This window comes from Poecile atricapillus, chromosome 1 (assembly GCF_030490865.1).
Source record: "Poecile atricapillus isolate bPoeAtr1 chromosome 1, bPoeAtr1.hap1, whole genome shotgun sequence".
Classification (NCBI taxonomy): Eukaryota; Metazoa; Chordata; class Aves; order Passeriformes; family Paridae; genus Poecile; species Poecile atricapillus.
The window spans coordinates 63,099,477-63,122,040 of NC_081249.1; the positions used below are offsets into that span (position 1 = coordinate 63,099,477).

The following is a 22,564-nucleotide window of genomic DNA, read 5'->3' on the forward strand; positions in this document are numbered from 1 at the left end:
TCTGTCTTTCCTACAGGTGAGCATGGTGTCTTAAAAACCAGTGCTTGAGCCAAGTACCATTCAGTCATTATTTGTAGCAAAATAGCTGGATCATTGGAACACACCAGAAAACCCACCAACACTGAAATACGGCTTTCATTCAGATACAAAATGAAAATGCATAGAAGATGACCTGCAGAGGAGAAGGGGAGATACAGCTTGCAGCCAGAGATCTGAAACCAGCAGTCATTAACTCGATCATCATTAGCAGGGCATGCCAAGATGAAACAAATATTAGGGAAAATTTGATACATATTAATGCAGTTTAGAGGTATACAGTGTGTACCATGTCTCATTACACTTCTTTATAGTCAGTAGAGAGAAGAAGGTACTTGGAATATATAACTCATCTAGTCTGTTTTACAGAGGAGATGCACCCATAAATACCCAATTGTGCAGAACATGATCAGACAGGTAAGATGTAGACATGCATATTTTAATGTGTCTAATGTTAAGTTATGCAGGTTTTTTTGGTTTCCCTTTTGCATAACAAATCACTTCTGTTCTCTCAGTTCTTATGGAAAGAGGGGCAATATCTCCACATTTGGAATGTGCCATTAGTTTGAATTTTAGTTTGAATCATTAGTTTGAAAGCTTGATAGCAACAGGGCACTATTTAAATAGAGAATGTCTAAATGATCCAATTATAATACCAAATACTTCTAGTCAGTTTGATAGATCACTTCTGTCATAGCTGCCATCATTCCTCTTGTTGCCTGATTGAGAACTGCAGGTTTATCAGGATTTTGAGAGAGACGGGACTACAGGGAGACATCTTAAAACATGATTTATTATTCTTTTTTATGGTCTCATAAAGGAGTGAGAGCATCTTCACCTTGTTCACCAGTTGTTTGTGGTTAGTGGTCACAACACTACAGATCACAAGGTCTTTTAAAGGTTAATTAACCAATAAACTAATGCCACAAAAGAATGTTTCTACTTTCACACCAATAGCTAATTATTTTGTTTTATATGTTTATGAAGCAGTGTGGATTTTCTTAACCAATCACATAATGGCACACAAAACTACTTGTTATACCTTTAACTTATTACCTTTATAGCTACTTCTATATCTTAACTTTAAAACCTTAAAACTTCCTATAACCTAACTTAATGTCTTTCTATTTAAACTCACGTTATTACTTATGATTCTAAATCTGGAAGCCGTCTCCAAGGTCTTAAGTCAAACCCTGTCTCCATGTCTATGTCTAAGCTTGCATTTACAAGATTTTGAGAGCTTTCTGTGCTTGGAATTCCCACACAAGTTTAGATCAAGTCTCTCCCGGCTGAATTAGGGAGTTCCTATTAAGAAACTGCCACTGTGTTATCTATAAGACATGGAAGCTAATCTCAATAGATTTCTATTGCAGATTTACTGAATAGTAATAAACACATGTGCAGATACTTAGAGTATAAATCCAATATGTAGTTCCCTTTGTTTGGCTGATCCAGATTAGTTTTCTCAAAGTGCCTTGTGTAGACAAACCCTGAGTGTGTCTTTGATCTGCTAACAGAGATAAACTGCCAGTGCTACTACACTACCTGTGGGCCTGGGTGGCAAGTGTCACTGGTGGAGTTCTAGAGGACAGTGCCTGCCCCAGAGCCACTGGCTTCTACATTGCTACTTGAGGGGTTATAGAAGAAAAATATTGGCATTGAAATTTTATTGTAATCTGATAGATCTGATGACTTTTTTAATATATAGGGTCACAATATTAAAAGTTGGTAGCACATTTTCTACTTTTTTAAGCTTGATATATAAACTACCAAAATGCTGACCAGCAGTTTTTAAAGGTGGTCTTGCCAAGGCCCAGAGAAGAGACATTTTATGTATCCATTTACAACTGTATGCAGAGCATGAGACGCCATTTATGTGTGAATTTCCCTCTGGCGTTCTGTGATTCAGATAAGAATGTCTGTCCTGAAACTGAACTGGGAAAATCAATTCAATTCTAAAATTTGGTAAGAACTCCTAAGAAACAGATAACAGTAACATGATAATTAATTTCAGGAATGAAGAAGCATAGGCAGGTGTAGCCACAAATATAAAAGATCACTTGGCTTTAAAATGCTAATTGCCACATTCATGCTTCCCCTCCCAAACATCACTTTGTTGGAAGGTACCATATTATTGCCATTGGATCTCACAGAAGTGGTAGATGTATGCTTGGACCATCTAGAATAAATGACAAAGTAATTTTTCAGCCCTGGGGATAAGATCATGAAAATATAATGCCAGAAAATTGCCTTAACTCAGTGCAAATGGGCAGCACATTTCTGAGAAGGCACAGGGTTTCTACAGTTATGTTAAAAGATTATGAAATTGCAGTTTTCATGGTGATCCCCCAACCCATCTGTTTTGAAAAGGTCAAAGAGTGAGGTTGTATTTCCAGGTCTGTGATAACATTATTCTGCAGGGAAATTGCTGAAGAAAATAACAATGATATTTATATATGACAGAGTCTTCAGCGTTTTCTTTCATGTCTTTATTTCAGGGATTTTACAGGGAACTTAAAAAGGTGCAAAAGTACTGCATGACATTGTATGCTCAGTTTTGTATCTGCTACGTAATATGTTTATTGCACCATGTAATTGATGTGGCTGTAAATGTGAGTGGGATTTTTTAGACATAGCAATGATGAAATTGCTCAGTTTGTATTTAAAGATTCAACAATAATACTGTTATGCACTTCTTTGAATTTGCAAGGGTTACACCACCAGCCCCTACCCCGATAAATAGGGAGACTAATGACAGAAGAAATGGAGAAGTTACTCCTCTACTTTTTTTGGCTCAGTTGCCAATGGTAATGTTCCTTCCTGCATCTCTCAAAACCCTGAACTTGAAGACAGGGACTGGGGCAGCAAAGTCCCTCCCACTGTAAGAGAAGGGTGGATTCCTAACCACCTGAGGAACCTGAACACAAACAAGCTTGTGGGACTTGATTAGGTGCATCCCAGAGTCCTGAGGAAATTGATTGATGTAGTTGCCAAACTGCTTTCCATCATTCTTGAAAAGTTACAGCAATCATGTGAGGTTACCAGTGGCTGGAAGAAGGGAACCATCACCCCTGTTCTTAAAGTGGTAAAGACGGGATGCTGGCAGTTACCACCCAGTTCTGGACTCCTCAGTAAAGGACACAACCTGGTAGAGTGGGTCCAGAGGAGAGTCACAAAAAAGATCAGAGGGATGGAAAACCTCTGCTATGAGGAAAGACTGAAGGAGTTTGGGTTGTTCAGTCTGGAGAAGAGAAGGCTCTGGATAGACCTAACTGTGGCCTTTCAGTATAGAAAGAGAACTGCTAAGAAACACAGAGGGACTGTAGTGAAAAGGAAAAGGGGCAGTGGTTTTGAATTGACAGAGGATAGGTTGAGATTAGACATAAAGAAGAATTTTTTTACTAAAGGTGGTGAGATATTGGCACAGGTTTCCCTGAGAAGATGTGGATGCAGCATCACTGGAAGTGTTCAAGGTCTTGTTGCATGGGCCTTCAAGCAACTTGACCTAGTAAAAGAAACCCCTGCTCAGAACAGGGAGATTGGACTAGATGGTCTTTGGAGATCCCTTCCAACCCAAACTATTATATGATTTCATTACCTGTTTATGTGACTGTTTAAAAGAGATTTATTTATTTATGTATGTATTTATTTATTTATTTATTTATTTATTTATTTATTTTTGTCTGAAGAATAGGCCAATATTACTGGCTGGTGTTATTAAAAAAATGGGAAAAATAGAGTATTCTAATCCTGGATATGACAAAGTGTTGCAGTCAAAGAGAAGTGTCTGAAGTGACTTGTTATCACAGAATTGTCTTAGAAAACTGTCCTTTTTGACATGTGCCAATTACACATACAAGCCTGATCTGCAACCTGAGTCTCTTGCTGCAAGCTAAACCCTTTCCTACCTTTTCTGGAGCTTGATTTGAAACTGATTGAGGATAACTTATTTTTCTTGACCTCCAGCCAGTCTTGTAGCTTTATTTTTATTTTCCATCTTTCCTCATGCATTCCTAGATGCAGTATAACCTGTAACAAACAGAATGAAGGATCCCTTCATATGCCTTGTCAGATGTACATACCATCATATTATGACTGTTTTGTTTTTTATAACCAATTTACACTGTTTATTAATCTTCAGGGTTTTTTTTTTTTTTCCCTCTGAATTGTTCCTTAGCCTGGTATCCTTCAAGGGCTGGCCAAGTGCAAAATTTTATTCTTGTAGCAATAGAATTGTCTCCTATTTTAAGACCATTTCTGTTTCATTTTTTTTAGGATAATTTCATTCATGACTAAACTAATCTGGAGTATTCATCTGTCTGTGAGAGTTGTGAGGCCTGGGGGAGATGTTAGATGTTTACATTTTGGGTAACTGTAGATGTCTCCCAGTGACCTGAGTGTCTAAATGCCCTTGGGAGTCATATAATCATAGATCACAGAATCATGAAGGTTGGGAAAGACCTGCAAGATCAAGTCGAACATTAGATCTAATATCACCATGCTCACTAAACCATAATAATGAATTACCACTTCCAGTCATTTTTTGAGCACTTCCAGGGACAGTGACTCCACCACTTCTCTCAGAAGCCTGTTCCAATGCTTAGCCTATCTTTCAGCGAAGAAATCTTCCCTAATATCCAACCTGAACCTCCCCTGAGGTAGTTAGACTAGTCAATAGAGTCAATGGAGCTTAGAGACAATTAATCTCACTCTTATTTAGGCATCTACATTTGGTCAGCTGAACAGGTCATTAATTTTACCCTTTATCTCTAATTTATGTTAATTCAGTGTAAAGATATCAAAGAATGCCTTTAGGTCTACTTTACCTTGGAAGACATTGTGAAAAAAACATAAAGCTCTCTTAGAAAGACATTACAGCAATTTTATAGCTTGAACAGTAGGAACTGGAAGTAGGAGCCCCAATTATGCCTTTCTTTCTCATCTCTTTGTTCACATGGAACAGCTCTGCCTCTCACCTGCCTACTCCTAGTTTTTAATTATGAAAATATTATGGAGGAATCTTGTTACAGAGCAATATTAAAAGCTTATTTTCCTTTGAATCTGTTAAATCAGAGAATGTATATTTTCTCTACAAGGACTCTATCTAAAGGTGAAAAGCAGCCCAAACTTTAAAAATCTTTACTTTTCTGTTCCTTGGCAAAGTAGCAGATCACTCCTAGTGTTTTCTTGGGTATGTTAATTAGGGATAGTTTATTATTACTGTAATTCATTGTTAGTATATGTTTTTGTCAGTATATGTTTTTGTCATAGGTGTTTTTCCATGTTTGTTGGCAAATAAGTAAAATACTAGTATGCAATTTCCTTTAATGATCAACTTTATAAAATTCTCAGGCTTTTAAGCCATATGTGAACCTAAGGTTTATGACATGATGGCCATAATCTATGTTCTCCTCTTGAGAAATGGGCCACATTCCTTTCAAATGTGCAGTTTCACACCCTTTGGGAATGCCCAGAGAAGACTTGGGAGTAAAAATTTTAGTCTTTGAGATGTATAAGACTACAATGATAATAATAATACCTCTTAGGTGCATTTGTGCTGTAAGGCTCCAATGTTTTCCTCTTCTGAAATGCAGATGTCTGAGGTAGGATTCTTGTAGTGTAATTGTAAATGTCTGCAACATGAATGTTTGTATCTAAGCATGTCGTCTTAGGAGAGGAGTGGATACTTCTGGGGAATTATTCATCTTACCTATTTTTGGCATTTCTTTTTTGGTGGGAAGAGCCACATTAGAAGTGCCTATTTCTGCCTTCTTGCGTCCCGTTAATGAGAGGGCTGAGGTCACCCACTGTCATCAGCTGCACTCAAGACCAGTGTTTCTGGAAGACCAGTGCTGAAGCAGCAGTCAGCTGTCACTGAGGCCCACAGAGAAATGGGGGACAGCTCTGGGCTAGCCTCTGAGTCCCCCTCATTGACACTGAACACTGAGGCAGGGCATTACAGCTGGCAGTGGAATTTGAACTCTTAGAAGCAAATGAATAACTAATTTTAGTCTCTAGATTTTCAGTATCTTCTCAGTCATTGATAAAACTCTCTTCTTCAAAGGACACAATGTCCCAATATTCAATGTATACATTTTTATACATTTAATATTTATAAACACTTCTCCCCCTTTAGCCCCTATGGAATTGATGTTCTTGGATGATATCCCTGGACTAGATTCACTCTAGAAGTGCAAACAAACCCACATTTTCAGGGAGAAAGTGTTCTCCTTGTCTTTTCATTTGGCCACAGGAAGTATTTTTCATCATAGGTTGTAGTGGAGAACTAGAATCCAGCCAATCCCTCTGGTGCCTTTGTTGTCAGGAAAAAATGATCTATCAAAACCTGTTTAGTGGGAACTTCAGCCAGACACTTATGAGTGCTGATTCTTTGTTATTTTCTCATTATGTGGTTCCTAAGTTTCTAAAGGTCTTGACATACATTTTCTACCAATAAGAAAAAATCCCTCCTCATGAGATTTAAGTATGTTGCTTTTATCTTTAATGGAGCCATGCTTGAGTGTCTGTCATCATGTTCACTAAATCATTTGTCAATGAAATCCACATTTTTTAGTAGCCATTACCTCAGCTCAGGGATAAATGACGTTCTAGCTTTCATGTCTAATCCTCCATATTATTTTCAGGTGGATAGGGTAACACTGAGGCCACATCTTAAATTTATTCTAAAGGTAGTTTCAGATTTCTTATTAATCAGTATATCTACTTACCAATATTTTTTTCCCATGATCCAGTTCACCAGCAGAAGGATCAAAATGTTGATCCATTGTGAGCATTCTGCTGTAGTCAGACAAAGCTCTTCTACAAATCTGTGATGTTCCTTGGTCTTAAACAGCCTTTGTTGTTCAGGATCAAATCTAAGAAAATGTAGCATCAACTTCAGGTTCATTCAAAGCGAGTTAGCAGACCTTATCAGAGGCACATTTGATACTATCAGACCCACCAACCCATCCCAAGGCAGGTACAAGGAGAGCACAAGGCACTGCCACAGCCTGTGCTGGCAGAGTTGCAGTAGCTGAGGGCTGTAGAGACCCCATGCAGTCATTGATACTCATATTTATGAAACATTACATGTGCTGGTAGCCCGAAGGCTTGAGGGACACCAATTCTTCAGTCTCTGTAACAATGACTGGCTTTCATTTCCTGGTGTGACAGGTCTCCTAATGAAACACCCAGAAAGAGCTTCACAGGTGCCAGAACTTGAAGGAAGAGGAGGGGTTGCTTTTGTCACCGTTCTTTGATACATTCTTTGTATATAGCTCCCACCACTGGCCTCTGTTCTGGGGGAGGAAGGCTTGTCATGTGGACTGAGAGCTGCTGAATAACATGGTGGTATCTATTTATGTGCTTGTGGGATGGAGAGCAGAGCTGAGCAGGCAGTGCACACACCTCGCCGGGGCACATAACAACATTAGAAAAATTTGAATTCTTATACAGAAGAGATTTCCACCTAGAATATGTCTTACCTATATAAAGCCTCCTGAAGTATCATAGCTACTACAAGGTTAGTGATGCTCTGTATTATTCCTTGTAGAACACTTGATGTGAAACACTGTGCTGTATCTTTGCCAGGTATTCTCATTGTTATTATTATAAACAGCAAACAATGTATGTTTGCTAACATTATTACTATGATTTTTTTTGTAGGAATTAGACCTCACTAGAAATCAGAAGCAGGATTGGTTTTGTGTACTGATAAATTATTAAACCCGGTAATACATAGCAAGATTACATGCCAACCCACAGAAATCCTTCAGAGTTGTTATTTTTAACCTGTGTCAATGAACAGTTTATTCTGAAGCATTTAAAGTGTGTATGCATATGCATTATATACATGTATATTATATATATATATAGGTAGTGACAAAGCAAGTAGTTTAATACATTTTATGGCTCCAGCCTGGAGTTCTGCATACAGGAATCTGTGTGTGGTCAAGGAGGCTTGCATACTTTTGAACTCTAAGTTGGCCTAATAAAAGATATCATACTACAGTGCTTGCTTTGTCAATCCTGTTTTGCTGGCTCAAAATTACTTGTGAGATTAATTTTCAATTTTTAACATAAAACCCAAGAAAAATAAGTGTTTACTTACTGCAATGAGCTGATTCCATGTTAATGACCCTGAAGGAGGCTTGTACACAAGGTACAGATTGTTGCCAATTTGATGTATATTCATGTTACAGACTATGAAAATGAGAAGTTATACCATCTTGAGGATTTTGTTTTTATAAGTTAAAAAAGCTTTTAAGTAATCACACTGTGTGTTTGATGGTGGAAATTAGTATGAATGTTTCTGGCAGTAGAATGATGTGATGTGGTTATGCATTTCTGTTTTCACTGCCTGCTCAATATTGGCCTTTTACAAATACAGATCACCATGTCAATGGAAGGAATTTACAGCTTTGGCCCCCTTGTCTCACTTTGCGTTAAAGCACCTTTTTTTGTACTTTATGTTACATATCCTTCCCAGAAAAAGGAAATGTCTGTAGACTGAGATCTTGAAAATGTGTGAGCTTTACTATTTAATTGAATGAAATGAGTATTATTTCCCACTTACCTTGATTTCCTGTGGGGTGAAATCTTTCTCCTCTGAAACCAAACACTCTGCTGTGTATGACAGGATGGAGAGTCCATCAGCCATCCCTTAACAGCTGGTGACATTGCATACTGGAAGCTCAGGAAAAAACAACCCTTTATAATAATAATAATGATAATAAAAAGAATACTCTTTAAAAAGTCAATATTTAGGACCATCAAATAAAACTCAAGCTGAATACAAAACCTATATATATGATGTATTTAATATTGTTAGTTTTGGGGCCTCAGACAGAATTGCAAGATCCGTTTGTGTTCTGTAGGCTGTTACACTACATCGCTTACTTACCTCATCTTGTGGGCAAGGAGCTGCTTGCTCTCTCTGACTTCATGGAATTGCAGCTGTATTTGTGGAGTGCTCTCGTCCTTTGGCACTGCCTCCCCTGTACATTAATACACTTTAAATGCACTTTTCTCTGGAGGCAAACTTCAAAATTTGTCTTTCATCTTGATGCAATGCATATTCAGAGTTTTTTATTTTCCTGGAGTTTGGTTCCAGAGGAAAACATACTTGACTGGTGCTCCCACCAGCCAGCTGTGGTTTATAATGACAATAATTAACAGCAATATACTGCAACAGAAAAATGGGGAGCAGAGAAATGCAATCCAGAAGCTTCAGAGATATGATTTTGTTAATTTCTAAGAATTCCAAAGTGCTTAACAAACAATATTACAGGCAGGATGGGCAGCTCTGGTCATTATGAATGTCTTTCAGTGCTTCCTGTTTCAATATTCTGGTTTTTTTTTTGTTGTTGTTTTTTTTTTCTTCTTGTTTTTTTTTTAACCCCAGAGCTCTGCCAATGTGAATGTATTTAGGCTAAATTAATTTTTATCCAATGCCAGTCTCCAGCTTTTTACATTTTTGAATTGAAAAGTGGTTGAACTGTTTATAAGAAGAAGAAGATTTTTGCTTTATTTAAAAAAATAATATCTGCCCCCTGTATTTTTGAGCAAAGACAGGCCTTTCTCTGCCTTTGAATCATGTATGTGCCTTTTGCCATCCTCACAAAGCCTTTCAAGTTTGGTCGACTGTTTCAAGAATGGAAAAAACTGCAGTTACCAAATATCCCATAGAGGTTTACTAAAGCCTAACAGCAAATATTTCCAGAGATTTCATCTTCTCCGCCTTGCACAGCTCCTTCCCATGATCAGACTTTCCATACACCATCCTCACAGGACGACTGAACAGTCACTAGCTGGGGGCACCAGAGGCCAAAAGTGAGGCAACCCCTGTAGCGTTGTCGCTGGGCGTTCCTTTGAGCCACAGTGACGCTCTGCAGTGGAAGCGGGATTATTAGGGAGCCAGTCTTTCCTGAGCTGGAATGCATCTTAGGGCTCCCAAACTTTAGTTTGTATGCTGTTGCCGAGGCTCCAGCACGGCTTCCCTTTGCCACTAGCCTGACTATGTTCACGCACGAAGAGTGTTGGACGACCTCAACAAGACCCTGAGCAACCACATCTGATGGTGAAATGAGTTCTGCTGTGAGCAGGGGGTGGGAATAGACAACATCCTGAGGGTCCTTCCCAGCTTGAGTGAGTCCATGGTTCTGTGATTCTTTACTGACCATTTCTCCACTGGTGTGTGTAGGCCTAAAGGCAGCATCCTACTCGGTGGGTTTCTCTAGGTATGTTGCACAGAGTGGAAATAGTATTTATTACTTGATTTTTAAAAACAAGTGTATTCAAAACACCTCATTAAGATAATATTCAAGATGCATGGACGGGTATCCTAAAATGAAGATTAAAAAAATGATCTCTGCAACCTCAGTATGCTTCCAAAATGTGTTTGTGTGGAAACACTGACTCTAGTTTTGTGATAACACTGTGTTTTCACTCCTATGGCTTCATCTCTGTATCTAGCATGCATCTGCTCTGGAGATGAAGCAGCTTTGAGGAGGGTTGGTGGATGCTGACTGCAGAACTCTAGCTCACTTGTTGAGCAGGTGCAAGGTATTTTCTGAATGAAGCAGGACATGGTAGAAAAAGGAAACAAGATGTCTAGGTTCAGGTATCTGAAGTCTGTTCTGGAGAGCTGGGCAGTGCTCTTGCCTCTTCTATTGTCTTTCTGTGTGTTAATGGGCAGACTTTTTCCCAGTGGTTATTAATTGCCAAAAGATTCTTCTTGTTCCGGTAGTACCTGGAAGAAGATGACTCTGCAAAGGTCATCCAGCAATCACTACTCTTTCTTTGGTAATGTCTATGATGTGCCATCTAATAAAGCCTTCATCAAGTCAGGTTAGGTAATTATTGCTTCCTTATATCTGTTTATCATCTAATGTTCACCTTCTATTTATATGTCTTCTTTATACTTATAAATATAAGTAATTACTTGTCAGTGAATAGGGCAAACTATCTTGAAAAATCTCTGAAATATACTGAAATATTCAGGCAGTATATGAGATTGTTTTTCAAACCTCAGCAGGGTTAATTAGATCCTGCAGTTCATTCATTTGCACTGAAGTCAATTGGAGTCTTGCTTGTGGAAAATCTGCGAGACCAAAAATTATGCCCAGTGGGCACATAGCTCTATAGTAGGAAATGTCAGCTCTGGATGGTAGTATTTCTGACTTCTCATTGGTTAGACTCCCTCTACTCCCACACTTTTTCTCTCTTTCTCAATTAGCTTTTCTTGCTTTTCTTGCCTTTTTATGTGAGTGTTTTTTTTTTTTTTTAATGGTTCTTAGAACTTGCTGTATATATGGTACACATTTTCATTTCCAGATCACTGAAATGGATAGGCAGATAGATAGGGTTTTCTGAGCTTGTGAAATATGTAGCATAATATAAAACCCTCTTCTAAGTCTGTTTTGTCAAATGTATCAAATGATGTGTTTAAAATTATATTTCTGGAGTATATTTTCAGCATTTCTTATTGCTGTTCTTGATCTATGTTTGACAGTCCCTTAATCTATCTGATATAACCTTAAATGAATAGCAGCATTTAAAAATATGGCTTCAGGGACTCCTCAGGAGGTTTCTTTGTAAGTGTACATTTACTAGTTCATCTGTAAATTTATTTTATGAGGTGTTTAAACCTCAAGAAAACTGAAAAGCATAATATTAAAGCCTGGTTTACATCTACTGAAGTGAATGGGAACTTTGCAATTGACTTTAATGGTAGCCTATGTCCTCTAATTATGAAAGTGGCAAGCATGACATACACAAAGCCACAAGGAGAATTTTCTGTTTCGTCATCTCCTAATTCTGTTCGCAGATGCATTTGTTAAGCACAGTGAGGTTCGTTCTTGAATTAAACAATTCAGTGTTTGGACCTAATCCTGAACCATGTTGGTACTTAAGGTTGTGTTTTCCTTCTGGAAAGATTGCAGATTGCTCATTTTCTCCAGGGTTCATGGAGGTGACAAGGTAAGAAATCCAGCCAAATTCCAGTTCAAATTTTCAAAAGGCTTTTGAAAATTACACTTTTGGTTTTGATCTTACATCTGCCCTATGGTGTGACTAATGGAAGAAGTTAATGAAGCAGTTTTCTTCCTAATTGTTTTGTTTTTTTCATGTGATCCATTTTGACAAGGTCCCTGGAAATGCACACATGTACATGTTTTCTCTTAAGGTTCACAGCAGTGTAGTAGAAAGTTTCCACCATGCTATTGTAATTCCAGGCATAATTTTTTGTATTGTATTAGTGAAAGTGAGGGACAGTAAACCACAAAAAAAAAAAAAAAAAAAAAGACCCCCAGAATTCAGCTTTTTTTCATGTTAGTGTGACAAGCACATCAGTCTGAACTGGCTAGATGTGGTAAGTAATTTGTAGTAGTTAATAATGCTAGACAAAAATTCCCACAAGTTTCTTGCTGAGTCTGCTTCAGATATTACTCATTTAGTGGCTTAAATACCGGTCTTGCTTCACACTTTTGATACTTGTGAAAGATTTAGATGTTTTGTTGGTTACTGCAGTTGGTAGAACTGCAGATAAGAGTTTGCCACAAGTATTTGGTTGGGGCCATGCTCAGTTGAAAAATGCAACTTGTGCAGAGTGGAAATGCTGTCCTTAGGGTGCACCAACTCCACTGAAGCCTCAGAGAGAGCTGAGCTGAGCTGAAGAGCTGCTGCCTGGCCCCCACTGCTCCCCCCAGCCAGCCCTGGCCTCTTTGCTGGGCTGATCAGACTGATGGCATGGTAACAAATAATGAATTCTGCTACCTTAGCAGAGCCCCCTCCCACCTTGTCCATGCCAGCAGCTCCCTCCCCTTGCCTCCTGCTAGATTGGTGGCAGATCAGACCTTTGTGGTCTGCCCCCTCAAGCCTACTGAGTCCTCAGGCGGCTGCCCTTTCTGGTTATCCTTCCCCAAGGCTTTACTGGAGACTGCTTTTTTTGAGGTATCCCAATGTGAGGGCAACCAGGAGTCCAGTGATGCAATTGCTTTGGCCATGACCTGGAAATATTGCATACTGTCTTTCTCAAAAAACCCAGTATGTCTTAAATACTTCCTCAGGAAAAAAGAAAAAAAAAGAAAAAAAGAAAAAAAAGTAAAAAAAGAAAAAAAAGAAAAATGAAAAAAGAAAAAAAAAGAAAAAAGAAAAAAAGAAAAAAGAGAGAGAGAAAAAAATAATTAGCATTTATTGTTGGCCTAAGACAAAATTACAAAATTCGTATGTGTCAAAACTACTTTGGTAAAACTGAGTAAAAGAGAGCCTGTAGAAATCATTCCAGACAGCTGGTGTATCCCTTAGTTCATCTTTTTAGTCTAGACATGGAGAGAGATGTCTGTAGTATAATTAGAGAAATAAGTGACAACTGGAAATTATGTGTCTAAGTGAGACAGACTTGCTAGATGGAGGCTGGAGGAAGCAGTGCGCAAGTAGGGATCTATTTCTTAAGGAACCTATGAACATAGTAGGTGAAATACTTCATCAAATGACCTCTCAGCCAATCCTGTTTTGCCTTAGTTTTGAGGACTACCGTGGCTTCTGTGGGAGAATAAAAAGAAAGGAAATTTCAAGTGTTCACAGGTCTACTGTGTTTACACTAACTATAAGACTAAATAGAAACAGGACTGTAATGAAGGCTCCTGATTTTGAAGAGGAAAATTTTCATTAACTATATGATTCAGGTACACAAGTCACCCGGATTGAGGAGCCTTGGGGTTGAAATGTAGAGGAGGTGTAAAGTTTTTAAAGTTTCAGATGTGAAAGAGACCTAGAACTTATATCCCAAACAAAAGACAGTTTGGAAAAGCACCTTGTCTAATTGGATGGGTAATCGTCACAGAAATTATGTTGGTAGGTCATGCAAGGATAGAGGAAAAAGAGAGATCAGAATAGAAAGTTGTATCTCAGAGCCAGGATATGCAGGAATAAAGTAAAAACAAGTGAGAGGAGCTTGAGAAAAATATTCAGGCAGCATTTGAGAAAAAAAAGAGTTCTTATCTAGAAAAATATGTGGGAAAGGGAAAGAGAAACACTCTTGTGCTGTGAAGAAGAACTATAATCTGTGTGGGAGAAACTAATGATGATCTAGCAACTGGGCAACATCTGGATGCTTACTGAAGGTGTGGAAAAGGCAGATAACCAGCTAGAGAGGTAACAAAGCTTAGGACGGTTCATGGGCTCCAGTCAGGATAGTGGGATAACTGTTGTTCAAAATTCAGACTGAACAGGTGTATGAAACCATATGTGTGAATATCTCTTGAAGAGGAAAGGAGCCATGTGAGAGGAGAGTTCCTCTGTGCATGAAGGGAGGAAAGATTGGTATGAAGACTGGCCTATCCTGATCTCAGGGGTGCAAAGCTTTAAAAGAGATATTGAAGGAAAGATTTTTATACAGTAAAGGTAGGGTAGGAGGGGGAAAATTAATGGGAAAAAAGCTTCCACTTTGTATAGGGTATGCAAATCTGGTACTTTGATTTACTGGAAAAGTGACATCTTGTAAAAGCTAACCTTTCTGGATCTCACTGAAGAGTTTCTGTGGTACAGGAACATATTTGATATAGCCCCATAAAAATATATCTCTGAAAAGAAGGAGACAAGTATGAAAGTAGGGGAAATGTAAGATGGAGAAAAGTGGGAAATAGAATTCTCTGAGTTTATCTGCTGGTTTGTGTCAGGTAATTATGCTTTTTCCCCTATGGACTGACATTATAACCTGTGCAGTCTGCAGCATTTAGCAGTCTTGTGCAGATGCAGAAGGTACTCACAGTGTGGATTCTCTCTTGCTTTGCTCTTACCAGAGTTAAAAATATATTTTGGCTGAAAGTATTTGTCTTTAGATGGAGAACTGTAAGTGTTGTTTTGGTGTTCAGGGTAGGATTGTAAAATGACAAACAACTCTGAGAAAGGGAAACAGTGTGGAAAGGAAAAAAAGACAATGAAAAAAGCAGAAATACAGAAATATGCAGCACTCAGGAAGTTTTTAACTTCCATTGTGCAGGGAACTGTTGAGATTCTGTATCTTTATCACTTCCGGCAGTCAAACTCCCATATAGCACTTACAATTCCCAAAAGAAAGAAAGAGTGGTGTACACCTCCTCTGCTGCCCTGTGGTCTGGACAGGGAGATTTTGCCCAGGAAAAAGCACAGTGGGCTTTCCTCAGGGGTGGTGAGGGTAGCACATACTTTGTGTCTGCAATCAGATCTGACCCACAAACAGACGGGTTGGTTCAGGTTTCCAGGAGCTCTGATTCCCTACACAGTATTTCACTTCCCAGCGAAACACTGCCCCTGCATCCCCTTGCACACTGGAGACTCCCAGCACTCACCAGCCTTTAGTACTCTGGAGAAATGGACTGGGTCTTCCAGACCTCTTCAGGCCAATATAGAGTGACATTCCCAAAACTTATATGTTACCTGGTATTCATCCTTGTGGAACAAATACCTGATTGCTCAGAAGTGGCTGCACTGTGCAGCCCAAAGAAGTTACTGCACCTTATAAATAAAGAGTTCCCTCTGACTTGACTGCAAATGACTATGGCTGGAAGGAGACAAATTTCTCTGAAGCAAATGAAAAAGTACATGTTGATAAAGATCCATATAAATACAGAAATTATGTGGGTAAGACAAGTTAAGAAAGCTTGAGACAAAAGAGAGGAATGTAGGGACGTATTTTTTGTAGGGAGGAAAGTACTCTTAGAAGTACAGAACCAGATAAAGCTGGAGAAAGCTGGTTACAGACAGAAGAAAAGTGTGTCCATCGGGCACAAGAAAACTTACACACACAAAACTAGTGAGAAAATGAAGCCATGGTATCATGTACGGTTGTGTCTTTTTCTTTGTGTATCAGTTTGAAGTAATGTTTAACTTCGATGTTAGAGGTCACTTCTGCAGAGCCTGTGGCTGTCCCTTAGGAGGTCAGCTGGAGCCAGGATGCCTTTGAGGAAGAGCTTCTTGGTCACAGTGTGGTTTAGCAGCTAAGGGAGTTTGGATGAGCTGTGACTCATCAAGGAGTAGATGCTGTTTAGTGGGGGAAGGGATGGAAGGACTTCTATGGGAAATAATGCTGGAAATACATTGCCAGAAGTGATGAGAATGCTTAAAAACATTGCAGCTGCATTACTCTGGCCCAAACCAGTTTCCCAATAGCTGATGAATAAGAAATTGGAGGGGTCTATAGCAATCATGAATATCTCATGCATCATCTCAGAGAGCAAGAGTTAAAGTGTTGAAGTTAAGAGTGTCCTAGGTGAAATAAAGAGAATGGGGTATGAAAGTATTTCCAACTCCAAGTTTATTCCATATAATGCGAGTTCGATAGGTAGGGAGTAGAGAGGACAAAAATGTGGCCAAATTCAGAGCTCTTATCCTTGTGCAGAGGTTTATTTGAATCCCAGGCTATTTGTATCCCATGTATTTCTTTCCTCATGTGTGGCAATAAAAACCGGAATGACTGCTTAAGGGTGAGCAGTAGCCTGAGCTCAAACTCAAGCTGACCTGTAATCTCACACGAAAAGCTGTGTTATCCCTTTGGGATTAGAAGTGTCTTTTTGCTGGATTCTAGCACAGAATGGAGATGGTCATGGTCAGTCATTGATAATGATGTGCTCAAGGAGACGCTCCTTGAGCTAAGTGGAAGCAGATAGAAAACCAGTTTCCCAAACTGGATCCAGCTCTAAAAAATAGGAACATATTTGCACAAGAGTTTTTTCTGTTTTTTCCTCTTTGCTTTTCAGCTAGCTCAAACCTTGTGGGGATGTCCAGGCTATCACAGATTTGTTGTTAGATCGGTCTCTCTGCTTCCATCCTGCTACTGTTTGCAGCAAAGTGCTTACCCTGGGCTACTCTGAAAGCACTGACATGCAGTTGGGCTCTTTGTGAAGCCATTGCTTTGTTAAGGAGGTTAAGAAAGATAAACGGCAGTAACCATTTTTCCAGATTTTGATAGTCATAATTATATGTGTGACAAACAAGGACATTAGAAATGGAAGTATGCACAACCATGGGTAGGACTGAAACTCTGATCAACTTTGCAAAAAATACGTTCAAAAAACTCTTCAGATCTAAACTATGTTTTGATGTCTCATCTGTCTTGTATTTACAAGTGAATTTGTAGAAAGGTACCCCCTTTTCATGTGTTTGTATTTACCAAAATAAAATCCATTTTTGGAAATCAACCTCTTAACCATCAGAATAGTTCAATGCTACCTTCTTTTCACAGATGGGAGAATTAAAGGAACAGAGCTGTGAAGTTACCTGTTCAAAGCCATAAAGGAGACCAATGATAAATCCAGGTGTATAAGTCGACTCTCCTAAATTGCCTTCTAATGCCATTAACAAGCCAGTGTAATCAAAAGAAAGTTTGCTTTCTGGTGTTACAATGAGGTATGCCATAACAACACCTAGGTATTTATCCAAGGGGAACACATTTGAATGTGTTTATTTGCCTATGGTCTTGTAAATACCTTGAAAGATTTCTTTAAATTCTAATTCTGAATTTAATATATAGTAGTTTTCTTTAAAAACTGTCTTTTTAAAATTATTTTTCCCCACAACAATTTCTTCATAAGTAAACATACATTTTAGAGTCCAACTTCAGAGTCTTCTTCAGGGTTCTGAGTACCTTACACTTCAGCTTGCCTTTACAGAAGACAGTAGATGGTTTGCAGCTCAGAAAAAGGAAATAGAGTTATATATTGTCCTTAGCATTGAAAATCACTTTTAGAAATATTGTTATAAATGTGTTGGAAGTCTCAAAAGCACAGGTCTGAGTCTGGTTTAGCTGTAGGGGAGGCTGTGGCAACAGACCCAGCAGCAGAGGAGCTGTGAGTACGGAAGCCCACTACAGAGCCTAACGCTGCCTGGTGCATTGAGCAGAATCTGTCACAGTTTGGGCAAAAGTGCATATTGCTTTCTGTCTCTCATAGTTGTGTCCTGCCATACTGAGTCAGGAACATGTGCACAATACTTGTCTTTGAGATCTAATCTTTTGGGATGGTAAGCACAAATAGTTGCATTTGCAGCTGGTTTTACTTGCAGTTGAGGGTTTGAAGCAGCCCAGCAGCTTTTTGCAGTGGGTAGGGAGGATTTCCTTTTGGCTTTTACCTCAGTCTGACAGAGTGATGCTTTGGGCTTCCCAAAATAGGGCTCGTGTCCAGCACTGAAACACCATGGAAGCACTGTCTTAGTAGTAGGTAGCTTTGTGGTTTACTAAGAGCAAATATTAAATCACATTGGAAAATGATATTACTTCTAAAACAAACTCCTTATAGCACCTTTACAGTTTCCAAATCTTTATTTTCCACAGCTGGCTTGCACACAGGTGATGAGCATGCTCAGAGAATATGTCTGGTTAGCAACAATCGAACCTCTGAAATATCTGCAATTCATCCATGCTTCTCCCACCAGCAGGTGTCATTCTGGAAAAAGGAAAATATTGTAAATTCCTGAACTGGAGAATTTGGCTGTGACAAAGAAGAAGAAAAAAAGTTTCCTTAAAATATAGCTTTTGAAGGATACTTCACTCCAAACTAAAACCAAGAGAAAGCTGGCTGGTCTGCATTTTTTAATAATCTTTGTGCAGTGTGTAGTCTTGACCTATAAATAACAAAGGGCAGACAATTGGTAAGGTAAAGAAATGTCTACTTATAGCTGTCTTCTGCTTTTTAATGTTTTCTGTGATGTGTTTACCACTGCTTACTCACTGCTCCCCTCCAAGTCTATGAAATCAGCAATATTCATCAATCTTCCCACAAGAAACAAAGAATTAAGGTGTTGAATTCAGATCTCATTTACTTCAAGGTAAATTTGAAGTAATCTCATTGAAGCAACTGAAAGCAGAAATGTTTGGAATTTAGTCTGAAATAACCAAAAGTAGTATTTAACTTTCTACTCCATAAATAAGCCTCAAGCAGAAAATAATCTCATAATAATTTTAATGTCTCTTATAATATTTATGTTTTCCTTTAAGTGTTCATCTGGGTATTAGCTGCAACCTCCTTTAATATGCAGAGACTGTTTTTGGTGTCTCACAATCACAGTGAGAAAGCTGTGGCAGAGTTATAAAGAACCAATACCCTGCTAGTTCTTTGCTGAGGGCTCCTGGTCTATCAAGTCTAATCTTTGGCTGTTAAAACCAAACTTACTGTGAAATCCATGCAGGAGCTGCCTTGACCACCCTATAGGCTATTGGAATTTTGTTCCAACTCATCACAGCTCTGATGATTATAAATATTTTTCTGTCTTTCTGTCTTTTGCATTTGTCCAGATCCCTTGTATCTCTATTGTCCTTTTACATTACTTTCCCCCCTACCATTTGCATTGACATATAGCTGAGACATTTTGGGCCTGAGCATCCTAGCCTGAACAAACACAATTTGCATTGTTTTCTCCCAGAAGCTTAAGTTTCCAATCCCCTGGCATTACTCAAAGTTAAATTGATCTGCTTTAAACAAAAACACACAGAAGTGTGCACCATTCATCACTGCCTTGCATGCAACATCAATGCAAGAGCTTCCATGCCCCTCTAGAAATACTTCACCTGCTACATCTTAGCTCTGTAGCTAATTTTTTTCTTGCAACTTCATCGTAATCATCTTCCCTTTGTCTAGTCCAGCCAAGTTTACCTTCTCCTCAGCCATTTTTAGACGGACTACCAAGGACTGTGCTACTGTGATATGATGGCCCAGCAAACTCTTCCTGGAATAAAAGGGAAATTTGCTTGAGGGGAAACATGAAAACAAGTTCCAAGGCTTGGCCGCAAGGAGCACATTAAAGTAGGAATTTATTTTACAGTTTTAGAGCTTTTATTTGCAACAAAGGGATGTAAAATAGCTGTCCTGTTGGCAGCCATGCCTTTTCAAAGATGTTATTTAATTACAAATGTAACAACACTTTTCCTATGAACAGTATCAAGCACTCAGTTGCTGAGGAAGAAAAAACAGTATATAAACATAGAATTAAAAACTTCACTCCAAAATAGCTAAAAGCTGTATTCTTGGGTTTGCATGAAGCCTGTATTAATGTTTTCTGATGTTTTAAGTATTTAACTTTGAAAATGTAGTGGTATACTAAAATTTGAAGTCAGAAAATATGAAAGTATTGTGAATATGCCTAGTTCATTATGGCATTTATAGGATCAAGATAATCTCCAGCAGGTGTTTGTACAGTAAAGGATGAGATTTAGACAACGTTATTTCTTTAAAGTTTTTACTATTTTTTCCCAGGTTTTTTAATTAAGTGAAATCATATAAAATTATATTTAGTCTCTCTTGGTTTTTAATTTTAGTGGTTTATTTTACTAGTTTAAGAAAAAACTCACGTGCCTAAACATAGGCTTGTGCATTTTAGAGCCCATAGGAATCCCATCTGGCCTCTCACTTCCAGTTCAAAGGTGTGGGATTTTATCAAAGGTCAAAAGTCTCCTGTGGGTCCCACATCATGCCAGCCCTGCACATATATCCTGGGTACTCCAGGCTATCCTAGCAGGCATTAGGTACCTTCTTTAAGGAACCAGAATTTCCCCTTTAGAAAACTGCTGTAAAAGGTAATATGCCTCTGCAAATGCTTAAGAAAATTAAAGATGTCATGTCTGGGAAGGTAATTCCCTCTAAGGTGTTTTATTTCAGGTTAACAAGGCATAGAGGCAGGACAGTGCTTTCAATTTTAACAAGGATAGAGTTGCTGTATTCAATGGGATGCTGTTTTTTGGGTCAGTTTTGAATTCCAGGGGCTGAAGTGACCCTGTGTGTGAGCTGGGAGTGGCTCTTGTTGAGCAAATGCACCACGGAAGGTCCTGGCCAGGAGCCTGGGGTTCCTCATCAGGACCGTAGTGGTTTGAGGTTACAAACTCTTGGGAGTCTGGCTAAAGGAAGCTTAATTGCCAGTTTTGGGTATGGTGCAGCAAACTAATTTTCCTGAAGAAAGTGGTAATTTCAGGGATCAAAACACTAGAAATACTTCTTTAATTAAAAAAAAAATACCTTTTTAATTAAAGAAATGAAGTTAAAGAGTGCATTAATTACATACACAATTAGAAACGTATGTTAATCAGGTCCAGTTTTGATGGTCTGTTGAAAAAGAAGGAAGTTAAAAATCTTGACTAACTGGTCAGTATAATTGTATATAAATTGCACAATGTGGGGTTGAGCATTTCTGAATTGTTATTTTACAACAACAGCAATTTGTTGCATATAATACATAAAATTATATACTGTATATGTATAAAATACATAACCCATCCTAAAATAAAATTACTGCTAGTGGAAAGTAGTGAATTCTGGATAAAATCCACCAGAGGCCTTAATTAGGATTGTGTAGGCAGAGAACACTTTCCTGTGAACTTTTTACAATCACTCACTAGCATTATGGTTGATAGGAGTTTGGACTACTTTTGTAGAAGTTAAAGAAATAAAATTGCTACAAAAAAAGTCCTGATGGATGGTGACTTACAAAGCAATCATAGAATCTGATTCAGTGATGTACAATATTAATTTTATAGTTTGGGAGTGAAAGAGACAACTGTTTCCATGTACTCTGTCTTTTTTTGGTTTTTTTTTTATTTTTTTTTTAATTTTTTTTTTATTTTTTAAAGTATTTATCAATCTTTTTCAGGATGGACTCCCAAGGCATGGCTGCAATGGTTGTTTGGAATAAGAAACAGATACCCTCTCGGTGTCATTCATCTATGATCACTGGGAATTGGAGCTTGAATGAAGGTGAAAGAAAACTCCTACACAGAACTGGGAATGGTTTGTCTCTTAACAGGGGTATAATGTCAGTTTAAAAACTTTTACCAAATATCAGGACATGTGATAAGAGGTTATGGATTGGGAATTAATTGAAAGATTGTGAAATGGGAAAGAATTCACATTATGGGAAGCGGTGGAGGACTACAACCTCAACATTCGGAAATTTGTGACCATGCCCATGGAATATTTTGAGGTGATGGAACTATCTCAGATGACTGTTGTTTTAAAATATAATTTAAAAACCCCTGTACCCTTCCCCAGACAGACTGGAAAAATACATTCCTTTTATTAATATTACTCCAGGGGACTGGAGGGTATTCTGAGCAGTGAAACATACAGTTTATGGGATTCATACAGAATTCAGATTAAAAATAATAAAAAAAAATGGCAGTACTAATTTGTACCTGGGAGTTGGTATCTGTTTTAAAAAATTCTGTTCTAAGAATAATTATTTTACATTTTTATATGTATTAAATAGCATGTGTATGATGAAACATGAAATGTATAATCAAAACAATGGCTATGAGTAAAGAACTGTGTAAATACTACCTAAACATATGTGCAAACATTATATAAACTGTTTCATTTCTAGAGGTTACAGAAAACACTTTAAGATTTTATACAGTCTTTCCATCTCTCCCCCCACTAGTTTTTAATATAATTGAACTTTTAGAGCTAATCCATGTATTAGCTTTTTAACATTTGCAGTTGTGTTAAATTTTACTGAGGAACACTTTAGTTTGGGGAAACAGTTGAATCAGTAGTTTGTGTTGTTTGAA

The 22,564-nt window shown here is 38.2% G+C and overlaps 1 long non-coding RNA gene across 1 annotated transcript; it reads left to right on the forward strand.

Annotated features, from left to right (window-relative positions):
• The first annotated feature begins 276 nt into the window (after positions 1-276).
• LOC131586715 (uncharacterized) lies at positions 277-22,418 on the forward strand. Its single transcript, XR_009279219.1, has 5 exons — positions 277-453; positions 17,258-17,421; positions 18,344-18,665; positions 19,647-19,811; positions 21,649-22,418. It is a non-coding gene; the product is annotated as an uncharacterized LOC131586715 (long non-coding RNA).
• The last annotated feature ends 146 nt before the right edge of the window (positions 22,419-22,564 follow it).